The 14,236-nt window shown below is 36.7% G+C and overlaps 1 protein-coding gene and 1 pseudogene across 1 annotated transcript in view; one reads left to right on the top strand and one right to left on the bottom strand.

Moving 5' to 3' along the window:
- Window positions 1-14,236, bottom strand: part of STK3 (serine/threonine kinase 3) — a 274,712-nt gene that overhangs the window by 241,606 nt on the left and 18,870 nt on the right. The gene's annotated exons all lie outside the window — the stretch shown is intronic.
- Window positions 9,992-10,455, top strand: LOC113914137 (annotated as a pseudogene).

The following is a 14,236-nucleotide window of genomic DNA, read 5'->3' on the forward strand; positions in this document are numbered from 1 at the left end:
CCCAATGAAAAGTAAAAGCCAAAAAAGACTTGAAAACTAGCTCCAGCTTTGAATGTGGTCTCCAACCCATACACACCTACATCAGCAGAGAGTAGAAATCATAAAGGTTCAACATATTTGAGCACAACCTCTGCCCAAATCATTGGCTGATCACTAAACAACACAGAAACAGGGGAAATCCCAAATAATCCTGGCTAAAAAATAAAAATAAAACAACTTAATGGAGGCATTAATAGCCAAATACTGCAAAAAGATAGATGTCACAGTTTAGTCCAGGAAAGTTAAAAAAAAAAAAAAAAGGCCTAGGAGGAAAAAGGGGAGAAACCAGAGTGTCTACAGCACATTACTTTAAATGCCTAGTTTTAAATAAAACAAATAAAAAAGATTATGAAACATACAAAGAAATAGTAAAGTATGACCCATATTCAGGAAAGCAGTCAATAAAATTAAAGCAATCAACAGAAAAGAAAACAGTCATGGAAAATGACTCACAGAAGACCTAGATATTGAATATATTAGACAAAGGCTTCAAAGTGGCTGTTTTAAATATGCTTCGAAAAGTGAAACTATGTTCAAGAAATTAAAGAAAAATACCATGAAGATGACTCAACACAGAATCTCAATAAAGAAACAGAAACTAATAAAAAGTAAGATTTAGACGTGAAAAATATCTTTCATGAAAAATACACTAGGAGAACTCAACAGCATATTTGAGATAACAGATGAAAGAATCAACAGACTTTCAGACAGCTAAGTAAAACTATCTTCCCCCAAAAAAGTAAAGAAACAGTCTCAGAGACTGGTGATACATACAACATAGCAATACACATGTATTGGGAGTCTCAGGAGAAAAGACAAAATAAGGGTCAGAAAAAATTATGTGAAAAAACAGTGGCTGAAAACTTCCCAAATTTGGGGGCACCTGCATGGCTCAGTCAGTTAAGCGTCTGCCTTTGGTCCTGGGATTGAGCGCCACATCAGTCTCCCTGCTCAGAGGGAAGGCTGCTTCTCCCTCACCCACTGCCCTTACCCCTCATGTGCATGCATACCATAAATACATAAAATCTTTAAAAAAAACAAAAAATCTTCCAAATTTGACAACATTAATTTATACATCCAAGAAGGAAAACAAATCCCAAGTAAGATAAACACAAAAAGATCCACATCTAGGCACACTGTAGTCAAACTGCTAAAAGACAAAAAGTCTTGAGAAAGCAGCAAGAGAGAATGACTCATCATGAATAGTAGAACAAGAATATGATTAACAGCGGACTTCTCATCAGAAACCACGCCAGTCCAAAGATAGTGAAAGGAAACACTCAAAGGGCTAAAAGAATAGTATCTCTAAGAATTCTAAATACAACAAATTTATCATCTAAAAATGCAGGGGAAATAAGGACATTCCCAGATAAACAAAAACTGAAAAAAATCTATTGCTAGCAGAACTTCTTTATAAGAAATAATAAAGAAAAAGAACTTCTGAATTAAAGGAAATGGTAAATATTTACATAAACATAAAAGATATATTTATCTTTGAAAATGTAAGATTATTTGAATAATTACAGTATTGTATTATTGAAATTATAACATACTTAAATATGGTATATTTATATATAAAAAATATAAATAGACGTGATATTTTTATATACAAATATAGATATAAAAGAAAGGGAAAAGAAATGGACTTGTATTGAAGCAAATTTGCTACATTTTACTGGAATTAAGTCAACCCAAAGTTGATTACAGTAAAGATAAATACTATAATCCCTAGAGCAACTACTAAGGAAAAACTGGAAAAAATGTAGTTAACAAAATTCTATTGGCTAATTACATTAAAATATATATGGAGCCAACCAACACTGAAGAAATACAATTATAAGAACATATTATCAGCAACTATATGCCAACAAATTAGGCAATCTGGAAGAAATGGATGCATTCTTAGAGATATAGAAACTACCAAAACTGAAACAGGAAGAAATAGAAAACCTGAACAGACCCATAACCAGCAAGGAATCTAAAGCAGTAATCAAAAATCTCCCAACAAACAAGAGTCCAGGGCCCGATGGAATGGATTCCCATGGGAATTCTACCAAACGTTTAAAGAAGAATTAAAGAAGAATTAATACCTATTCTTCTGTTTCAAAAAATAGAAATGGAAGGAAAACTTCCAAACCTTTTCTATGAGACCAAGATTACCTTGATCCCAAAACCAAACAAAGACCCCATCAAAAAGGAGAATTACAGACCAATATCCCTGATTTACATGGATGCAAAAATTCTCACCAAAATACTAGCCAATAGGATCCAACCGTACATTCAAAAGATAATTCACCACGACCAAGTGGGATTTATCCCTGGGCTGCAAGGGTGGTTCAACATCCACAAATCAATCAACGTGACACACTACATTAATAAAAGACAAGAAACATATGATCCTCTCAATAAATGCAGAAAAAGCATCTGACAAAGTACACCATCCTTTCTTAATACTCTTCACAGTGTAGGGACAGAGGGAACATACCTCAATATCATAAAAGCCATATACAAAAAGCCCACAGCAAATCTCATTCTCAATGGGGAAAAACTGAGAGCTTTTCCCCTAAGGTCAGGAACACGGCAGGGATGTCCACTCTCACCACTGTTGTTCAACATAGTACTGGAAGTCCTAGCCTCAGCAATCAGACAACAAAAAGAAATAAAAGGCATCTGAATGGGCAAAGAAGTAGTCAAACTCTCATTCTTCACAGATGACATGACACTCTATGTGGAAAACCCAAAAGATTCCACCCCAAAATTGCTAGAACTCATACAGGATTTCAGCAAAGTGACAGGATATAAAATCAATGCACAGAACTCAGTTGCATTTCTACAAACTAACAATGAGAAGAAAGAGAAATTAAGGAGTCAATCACAATTACAATTGCACCAAAAACCGTAAGACGCCTAGGAATAAACCTAACCAAAGAGGCAAAGGATTTGTACTCAGAAAACTACAGAACACTCATGAAAGAAGTTGAGGAAGACACAAAGAAATGGAAAAATGTTCCATGCTCGTGGACTGGAAGAACAAATATTGTTAAAATGTCTATGCTTCCTAATCTATATATTCAATGCAGTCCCTATCAAAATACCATCAACTTTTTTCACAGGGCTGAAACAAATAATCCTAAAATTTGTATGGAACCAGAAAAGACCCCAAATAGCCAAAGGAATGTTGAAAAAGAAAACCAAAGCTGGTCACATCACAATTCCAGACTTCAAGCTCTATTACAAAGCTGTAATCATCAAGACAGCATGGCACAAAAACAGACACATAGATCAATGCAACAGGATAGAAAACCCAGAAATGGACCCTCAACCCTATGGTCAACTAATCTTCGACAAAGCAGGAAAGAATATCCAATGCAAAAAGGACAGTCTCTTCAAAAATGGCGGTGGGAAAATTGGACAGCCACACGCAGAAGAATGAAACTGGACTTTTCTTATACCAGACACAAAAATAGACTCGAAATGGATGAAAGACCTAAACTGAGATAAGAATCCATCAAAATCCTAGAGAAAAACAAGGGCAGCAACCTCTGTGACCTCGGCCACAGCAACTTCTTGCTAGACCTGTCTCCAAAAGAAAGGAAAACAAAAGCAAAAAGGAACTATTGGGACTTTATCAAGATAAAAAGTTTTTGCACAACAAAGGAAACAGTTGACAAAACCAAAAGACAACTAACAGAATGGGAGAAGATATTTGCAAATGACATATCAGATAAAGGGCTAGTATCCAAAATCTATAAAGAAAAAACTTATCAAACTCAACACCCAAAGAACAAAAAATCCAATCAAGAAATGGGTAGAAGATATGAACAGACATTTCTCCAAAAAAGACATACAAATGGCCAACAGACACATGAAAAAATGCTGCACATCACTTGGCATCAGGGAAATACAAATCAAAACCACAATGAAATACCACTGCACACTAGTCAGAATGGCTAAAATTAACCACACAGGAAATGACAGATGTTGGTGAGGATGCAGAGAAAGGGGAACCCTCTTACATTGTTGGTGGGAACACAAGCTGGTGCAGCCACTCTGGAAAACAAAATGGAAACGCCTCAAAAAGTTGAAAACAGAACTACTTTACCATCCAGCAAGTGCACTGCCAGGGATTTACCCCAAAGATACAGATGTAGTGATCTGAAGGGGCACCTGCACCTCAATGTTTACAGCAGCAATGTCCACAATAGCCAAACGATGGAAAGAGCCAAGATGTCCATCAACAGATGAATGGATAAAGAAGATGTGGTGTGTGTGTGTGTGCGTGTGTGTGTGTGTGTGTGTGTATACATATACATATATATATGATGGAATACTACTCAGCCATCAAAAAAATGAAATCTTGCCATTTGCAATGATGTGGATGGGACTAGAGGGTATTATGCTAAGCGAAGTAAGTCAGTTAGAGAAAGACAATTATCATATGATCTCACTCATATGTGGAATTTAAGAAACAAAACACAGGATCATAGGGGAAGAGAGGAAAAAATGAAACAAGATGAAATCAGAGAGGGAGAACCATAAGAGACTCTTAATCATAGGAAACAAACTGAGGGTTGATGGAGGGGAGGTGAGTGAGGGGATGGGGTAAGTGGGTGATGGACGTTAGGGAGGGCACATGATGTAATGAGCACTGGGTATAAGACTGATGAATCAACTGACCTCTACCTCTGAAACTAATAATACATTATGTTAATTAATTGAATTTAAATTAAAAAAAACAATTTTGGGGGGGAGCCTAGGTGGCTCAGTCGTTAAAGCATCTGCCTTTGGCTCAGGTCATGATCCCAGGGTCCTGGGATTGAGCTCTGCATCGGGCTCCGTGCTCGGTGGGGAGCCTGCTTCTCCCTCTCCCACTGCCCACCACTTGTGTTCCCTCTCTCGCTGTGTCTCTCTCTATGTCAATTAAATAAATAAAGTCATTAAAAAAAATTTTTTAAAAAGAAAGTATGATAAACTCAGTTAAAAAAATCTTTAACTTTAAATTAATTGAACTGGACATTTAATTTACTTATTTGTCAAGTTCAGATCTATTCACCTGAAAGGATCTTTTCACCCAATTTCTTTTAGAGAAGTATAAAAGCAAAAATCCCCAAATAGTGTTTTATAAAGAGTAATTAACTTATTATTTTAGTCTGTAAAATTCAATGAACAGTCTTACCCTCCACCCTGTGACTTCTGCTATTGCCAATACCACTATAAGAACTGTTAAGCAGAAAGCAGAAATGATCAGAATTTAACTTCTTAGTTATCACATTACTGTCACATCTATTTGTAATTAAGCATTTTATGCTAATCCTGAATTCACAGCTTGCTGTGATTAGCATACAAACGTAAGCCAATAATACATTCATCATTCTCTTTAAATGGCCTAAGTTAAACTGTCCATAAACTAATGAGTAATTTTAAAAAAAATCATGCAATTTCAGTTGCCACAAACTTTTCTACAACTCATGCTTTGCCAGAATAGAAATGATTCAGAAGCTCTTTTGTATTAGAGGAATTGTGAAGATCTGAAATAACCAAATGGATAGTTGACATACAAAATCCTATAAAATAAAAAATAACAGGATGTTTACTTTAAAATTGAAGCTATTGTTTAATATTTAAAATTATGTGAAAAATAAATATGAAGAATTTCAAAAGATATATATATATATCATTCCAATTAAAAAACAGATTGTGAGATTGGATTAAAAAGGCAAGATCCAACTACATGCTGTCTACAAAAAACTCACCTTAAATATAAAGACACAAAGAGGTTAAATAAAAGGCTGGAAAAAATACATGCCGTGTGAAACTAATCAAAACAAAGCTGAAGTAGCTTTGTATTGTGTTTGTATTGATATCAGTCAAAGAAGACTGTGGAAAAATTAATGTCAGCAGAGATAAAGAGGGATAAAAGGGTCAATTTACCAGAAGACATAACAACCCTACACATGTAAGAACACTAAAACACAGCTTATAAAAAAATGGAACAAAAACTGAAAGAATTGAAAGGAGAAAAGGACAAATCCAAAATAATCATTGGAGATTTCAACACTCCTCTCCCAATAATTGATACAGTAAGTTTACAAAAAATCAGTAAGGCTATAGAAAACAAACAATACTATCAACCAATTCAAGTTCTTTATTTCATATCTTTTATTTCTAGCTTCTTTATTTATACAATTTTTTTCAATAATTTCCATTGCCCTGGTAAATTCTCCTAACTCTTCACAGGTGTTGTCCACCTTTCACCAGATACTTTTAACACAGTAATCATTGTAACTTCAGAGTCCCTGTATCTGGATTATCTCCGGTTCTGGTTTGGTAGACTATTTCATCTTCTGACAAAGAATCATTTTCCTTGCTTTTAGAAGTACTGTATTATTTTCACTTAAATCCCAGACACCCCACCCCATCCCCGACACACACACAAACACTGATACAGAATTACGTAGTCTAAGTGGCTCTGGGGGAACAAAAAAGGCACATATATGATACAAGAATTGTGTCCTAATATATGAAGAATTCTTATCAATAGTAAGACAAAAATCCAAAAATAAAAATGGTAAAAAATATGAGCATTCACAAAAAAATATACAAATGGCTAATAAGCACATGTGTCATGAGAGAAATAAAAAATAAAACTACAATAAGATACCACCACCAACCCACAAAAATGGCTAAAATTAAAAAGACAATACCAAGTATTGGTAAGGATGTAGAACAAGAGAATCTCTCATACGCTGATATAGGAAAAGTTAAATAGTCACCTTAAAAAAAAAACAGATTAGCAGTTCTTCTAAACTTATAGGCACACACTTACACAATTCTACTTCTAGGTATTTACCTGAGAAAAATAAGAACAAATGTCCACCAAAGACCTGTACACAAATATTCATAGCAGCCTCATTCAAAACAACCAAAAACTGGAAAAAAAAATCCAAATCCATCAACTAGTGGATGAATAAACAAACTATGGTAAATCCATACACTAGAATACTGAAAGGGTTTTCTGTTCAAAGCCCCCCTCCCCTGCCAAGCTTACAGACAAAACTCACAAGTGTCTGTACTTGGTCCTGACGCTTTGTTTTTCCAGGTCATGGTGCCCCTCATTCTCAGGAAATAGACCACAACCACAAAACATACTCTTCTCTAGCTGGACCACAACCCACATCCCAGACAAACCACGAACAGAGCCCCCCAAGAAACCTGTCACCTCCTGCTCTACCTGGCCAAGAGCTGACCACCTCTTCATCCACCCTCCCCCATCAGCACAGCTACAACCCTCTCACATCCTTAAAACTCCTTAAAAGGCCCAGACTAATAGAAACTTGGGGCCAACATCTCTCTTGATGTCTGGCCTCTCTCCACCCTTTGAGAGCGAGTGAACTCTGTCCTGCTTGTTGCTCTGTGTTTTGTGCAATTCTTTGCTGCCCACATCACTGGCCACCCTAACAAATACTCTGCAATAAAACCTAACTACTACATTCAAGATCCTAAACAAATCTCAAAATGATTATTGTTGAGGCCCCCCCCCAAAAAAGTTAATTTTATTCTATGTAAATTACATCTCAATAACAATTACCAAAAAAAAAAAAAAGTACCTAAATGTAGTTGTAAGGAGGGACGTCTGGGTGACTCAGTCGGTTAAGTGTCTGCCTTAGGCTCAGGCCATGATCCCAGGGTCCTGGGATCAAGTCCCGCATAGGGCTCCTTGCTCGGCGGGGAACCCTCTCCCTCTGCCTGCCGTTCTCCTTGCATGTGCTCTCTCTCTCTAACAAATAAAATCTTTAAAACTAAAAAAATTTAAAAATCAAATAAATAAATAAATGTAGTTGTAAGGAAATTATTTGTAATTACAGCAAGAGCAATCTAGTGGCATGGTAAAGGCAGAAGCCAAACTGCAATGGTATGAGACAACAGAATCAAGTGAAGAGGTAGAAACAATAATTATGGATCACCCTCCACTTGAAGTTTCTGGAAAGGATAAGTGACTGGAGACATGAGTTTGAGAAAGAAGATAAAGTCAAACAAGCAAAAACCCATTGGAAATGCTTGAATAAGTATAAATGCTGTTTTGAATGAATCTGGAAAATAAGGGAAAATTGAAAATACAAGTGACAAGAAGAGCTAACAACTACTAAAGCATGTCCCTGAAAAGGATGGAAGGAATGAGATCCGAAGCACATGTGGATGGGACTGACTTAACCTCAAAGGGCCCTTAGGGATACCTCTCTCATTATAATAGGAGGAAAGGATGGGCAGACTTAAACACATTAGTGGTTATGGGAGCTCTTATATATTGACTTCTATTTGCTTTAGGAAGTCAGAGGGATATTCATTTGAGTGAGGAAGTTAAAATCTGAGATTTGAGAATATAGGACTATATCTGAAATAGCCAGAGTGGAGAACAAAAACAAAACAAAACAAAACACCTCATAAAGTTTAAAAAGATTACTAGATAGCATTGCAGGCCTTGTTGAGGCCTAGTGAGAGAACCATCTTCGAGGTTTCATATTTTCTTCAGCACTGCTGAGAAGTCTTAAAGTATGTAAGGAAAAAGCACACAGTGGAATCTGGCATTTTGCCAGACACATGCTGCAGAAGAACAATGAGACAAAGGAATTAAAGATATTGGTGAAAGAATGGCTAAGACATGGATGTGGTAAGAAAGAAAGAAAAATAGAAAGGGGCTAATGAGCAGGGGGAAAGAGCAAAGTAGGTACTATGAACCAAAGACTATATACATATCCCTACCAGAAAAAGAGTCAGTCTCTTAAATTTTCAAAAATATTCACTACTATGCCTCAGAAAGCAAAGGTGCTTCATGTCCTTCATGGCTAAGTAAGCACAAGCAACTCACAATGAGCCATGCACATGATATAGTGAGGGAGACAGCCTTATACTAACAAATCTCTTTAATACTAAGCCAAAAGGTAATCTAACCACTACATACTTCTTCAGAAGTTACGAAAGTTTTCTCCAAAGCAGGCTCATAATCTGGCTCACTTTAAACAAACAAGTCATAGGTCCTCCAAGTGAATCCAGTAAACACTAAGAATTTTCTATTACTTCACAGGTCTTATTTTCTCAACATGTTGAACAACGGAAATGTTACTAATGTAACTGAGGCAAAAAGATGGTCTCTGGGGTGTCTGTCAAGTGAAAACACATGATTTATTTTGGTAAACAATTCCTGTTTTATGTCATTTGTCTTTATTTCCTCTTTCCCTTTCTGCTGTTTTAAATGAAAACTAATCATTTCAATTATGGTTTAATTTTAAATAATTTTTATATTGTTGGCTTTGAAAACCCTTATAGCTAAAAAAAAACCTCATAATTAAAAGCCAATTTAAAATACATATATACAGGGCGCCTGGGTGGCTCAGTTGGTTAAGCGACTGCCTTCAGCTCAGGTCATGATCCTAGAGTCCCGGGATCGAGTCCCGCATCGGACTCCCTGCTCAGCAGGAAGTCTGCTTCTCCCTCTGACCCTCCCCCCTCTTAAGCTCTCTCTCTCATTCTCTGTCTCTCAAATAAATAAAATCTTTTTAAAAAATAAAAATAAAATAAAATACATATATACATACACACAAACACATTTTCCTATTTTATTGCCTTGGCAAACACAATACAATAGCATAATTTCATCTATACTTGTCATACTGCGGTTTTTAACACCCTGGAATTTCATCATAACTTTATGTTTTTAACCAGAGGTCCAAAAAATTCTTAACTAGTGCCTTTAGAGCATACACTCTCCCAGGTGCTAGGGAATTCCGTGAAGAACAAATAAATAATGCACAAGATATTTCTCTCATGGAACTGGATAGATAGGGCTTATTACATACTTAAGCAGACATACCCCCGAGCTGTCTTATTAAAACAAGTAAGTGGCAGTCATTTCTGGGTGGCATGGGACAGAGTGGTCAACGGCCTGCACAGCAACATGCCTAAGCTTTATTGTGACTACTGTGGCACATACCCTCACCCATGACTCTCCATCTATGAGAAAGACACACTGCAGTGGCGGGAAACACAAAGATAACATGAAAGACTACTGTCAGAAATGGATGGAAGAGCCGACCCAGAGCCTGATCGACAAAACAACCCCTACATTTCAACAAGGAAAAATACCTCTGCTCCTCCTCCTGCAGGGGCAATAATCCTGCCTCCCCCCAGTCTCCCAGGTCCTCCTCATGCTGGTATGATGCCAGCACCCCATATGGGGGCCCTCCTCCTCCTGGGATAATGCCAGTGGGACCTGCTCCTGGAATGAGGTCGTCTATAGGAGGCCACATGCCAGTGACACCTGGGCTCCCAATGATGAGACCTCCTGCCTAATCCACGATGCCCACTCGGCCAGGAATGACTCGACCACACAGACAAGGAGAGATGGGAACCTCTCTATAACCATTTTATATTACTTGTTCTACTTCGCCAGGAGACTATGGTGCTGAGACTCGGGGTGTTTTCGAACAACGTGACAAGGAAAACTTGCTCCCCCTTCCTATCAAAGAGAGAACAGTTTTTGCAGGAGAATGGTGACCCAAAAAAAGCAATTTTCCTTTGTACTGTGAAATGTGAAATAAAACTGTCAACTGTTTTAGTTAAAAAACAAACAAGTAAGTGGCTAATACAGTCTCTTCCTTTCCTGTCATTTGACCTTCTATCTCATAAAGAAGGAGAGAACAATCTATTATCCTGCCGTTGCTAATACCATGAGGAAAAGCAATCTTCTCCCACATTGTTTTCAGATATTAGAATTTTTTTTTTTTAGCTACAACCGGTATCTCCGGTAATTCAGTATTTAAATGCCCACTTCAACCTTACCCTCATCCACAAGCTTGTTTATCTCACTTTTGTATTTCCTGTTCAGTGTAAGAATTTCTGTTAATATTTTTTCCAAGGTCCCAATATAAAGTTTTCTATACCTTCAATGGGAGGGTGGAGGAATCATTCTATATTGACGAATCTCAGTTTTCTCCAAATTCTCCTCGATATTTTATCATTCAAGAAAAAGTTACAATTAAAATTATACCTCAAATAAGGATATTATGGTGATATATTGTTTAATATTCTTATCTTTTGGAGATGCATACTGAAATAGTTAAGAAGGCTCTGAGGGGCGCCTGGGTGGCTCCGTTGGTTAAGCGTCCGACTCTTGATTTCGGCTCAAGTCATGATTTCAGGGTCATGGATTGAGCCCCATTTGGGGCTCTGTGCTCAGTACGGATCATGCTTGTCCCTCTCCCTCTGCTCCTCCCCTAACACCTGCTCACACGCTAATAAATAAATAAATAAATAAAATCTTAAAAAAAAAGAATGCTATGATATGATATCTGGGATTACTTTAAAATATTAAAGGGTGGGGGGTGTGTATGGAAATATAAATTACGTAAGATTGGCCAGATGTATTAAATTGTTCAAATTGGGTGACGGGTACACAGAGGTTTATTCTCTCTTCTTTACAAAACTGCTTCAAGTTCTCCATAATAAAAAAAAAAAATATTTAAGAGTAAATGGTAGGAATTAAATGAACTGCAATTGATCTAGGAAAGAAAAAATGTATATTCACTGTAAATTATAACAAAATATAGAAGTAAATTAAATGCCTAAACATATATTATTATAGAACATCTATTCATGAGATTATCAAGTAGCCACTATCATCCTGTAGAATACTCACTGTCATAAAACAAGTGAACAATATATTGCTAAAAGAAAAAAAGGGTAGGTTACAAAATAATGTGCACAGAATTAAATCATTCTCATGTTTTAAGCATAGGCGTATCTGCATATGTGCGTGCACACAAACACACTGGTGCCAAACTACTAGTAGACTTTGTTTTGCTCACTGCTATATCCCCAGCACCAAAAATTGTGCCCAGGACATAAAAGGAATTCAAATATTTGTTCCATGTAAATATTTTAGGATTCCAAGCACCAAGGTTTGATTTGAGGGGTGACTCTACCTTATGCTTTTGTTTCATAAGGTTTCTAAAATAAACATTCATTTTTTATATAATTGGGGGAAAGTTTTTAAAATTGTATCTTATAAGAAAATTAAAATTTTTCTGCATGACTCAGTAATTGTTTCATGAAATGCATTTTATAAAATCATTTTATACAGTGAAAAGAAAGGCCTCTTTATAGGCTGAATTAATAAACTGACCAAGGCAATCAGAACTAGTAAAATCAGTATCTGTTTATCAGTCTTATTCTTGTAAGTGAATTTTGCAACTGCTTAGGAAATACTATCTTTACAAAAACAACTTTCTTTTTTTTTTCTTAAGATTTATTTATTTATTGGGATGCCTGGGTGGCTCAGTGGGTTGGGCGTCTGCCTTCAGCTCAGGTCATGATCCCAAGGTCCTGGAATCGAGTCCCGCATTGGGCTCCCTGCTCAGCAGGGGGCCTGCTTCTCCCTCTGCCTGCCACTCTCCATTTGTGCTCACTCGCTCTCTGTCAGATAAATAAATAAAATCTTCTAAAAAAATTTATTTATTCAACAGAGAGAGAGAGAGACAGCACAAGAGGGAGGGAAAAAGGGGGAGGGCAGAGAGAATCTCAAGCAGACTCAGTACTCAGTGCAGAGCCTGACATGGGGCTCGACCTCACAACCCTGAGATCACGACCTGAGCTGAAAGCAAGAGTCAGTCAGTCGCTTAACCAATTGAGCGACCCAGGCATCCCCAAAAACTAACATTTTTAAAATGCATCTTCAGCATGGGTACAAAAACTGACCAAACTGTATTTAAAAAATCATCCATTTATATTCATTTAATATACACTTACTGAATTTGTAGACATTAAGCTACATGCTGCGGTAATGCAAAGAAAGTTAAAATACAGCCCTTGACAACCCCAAACTCTTAATAAAGTAGAAAGACAAATACATAAGAGCTAAACAAAATGTAATAATAAAAGTTGTTAATATTTATTAGGGCTTTTATTGGCCTTGTGCTGGGCACTTAACAAGCATTTTCTCATTTAATCTCTGTAACAACCTCTTTGGTAGCTACTAAAATATTCTCAGTTTTTAAGTAAGGAAACCAAGGGTTAAATGACTTCCCCAGTCGCCTGGTCAATAAATAGCAAAACAAAATCAAACCAAGGTCTGTCCAAGATATGGTATGGAGCCTTCTCACTGTTAGAAAGCTAGCAAATACCAAAGCACACTCATTAATTTTCATCTATTACTACATCAAGTATCACACATCAGTCTCATTTTTAAGGGGGATATTCTTTTGTAAGTGTTCCCAGGAATTTCTCATCTTCGGATCAATTAGTTATTTCTACTCTACACTATTTAGTGTACTATTATAGACACTAAACTACAACCTCCTAGAACAGGACTTCGCAGCTGCTTTGTTTCTCCCAAAGCTATACTATGCACTCAAGATATTAAACAGATAAACTTTTAGCTTGCTGTATGCTTCTTCAATTCAAATCACCATACCATATTATATGAGATGATAGATGGTCTAGGCAAATAACAATTTAAATTATGTTTTAGGAAATGTGGTATGGGGGAGCCAAAGAGATGAAGTTCTGAAGTACATTACGGTGATTATGGTAATGGTGGAATACTGCAAACTGTGTAAGATAAACATACTCTTCCTCCAGAGATTTCTTCCCAATCTTCTAAATGTCCTACAAGCCAAATTCCATAATGGAGAAGAGAACTAAAAAACTGTAAAACTAGGGCATGGTTTTGTCTCTTGCAACCCAGAAATGTGGTCACAAGGATCTGGGCTTAGAAAGTTAACAGTGGAAATGACAGGAAAGAACAAATACAAGAGAAATTCTGAAAGAACCATCATTTCTCACTGCATACAAGATAAAAAGACGGAAGAGGATCTAACTGATCCTCTCAATCCCCTCATTTCCATAACCTCCACTCTAGCCACAGTGGGCTATTCCTTGAAGGTCCTGAATTTTCACATCATACGTTTTTCAAAAATCACATAATCACTGTACTATAAAGGGCAGATATTGTATAGTTATTTGTACATGATGCAAGATATATAGGTAATATTTCTGTATGTCCATTCTCTCTTACCTGATCTTGTCAGTTAACCACTTCTTTAAAGATACACTCAAAAGTCTTATCTGGGATGTCTGAGATAAGCTTCTGTCCTCTACCACCATCCCTACCCACCTACCCACCCAAACACAAAGAACTAATCCT

The sequence above is a fragment of the Zalophus californianus genome, chromosome 4 (genome assembly GCF_009762305.2).
Source record: "Zalophus californianus isolate mZalCal1 chromosome 4, mZalCal1.pri.v2, whole genome shotgun sequence".
NCBI classification, from domain to species: domain Eukaryota; kingdom Metazoa; phylum Chordata; class Mammalia; order Carnivora; family Otariidae; genus Zalophus; species Zalophus californianus.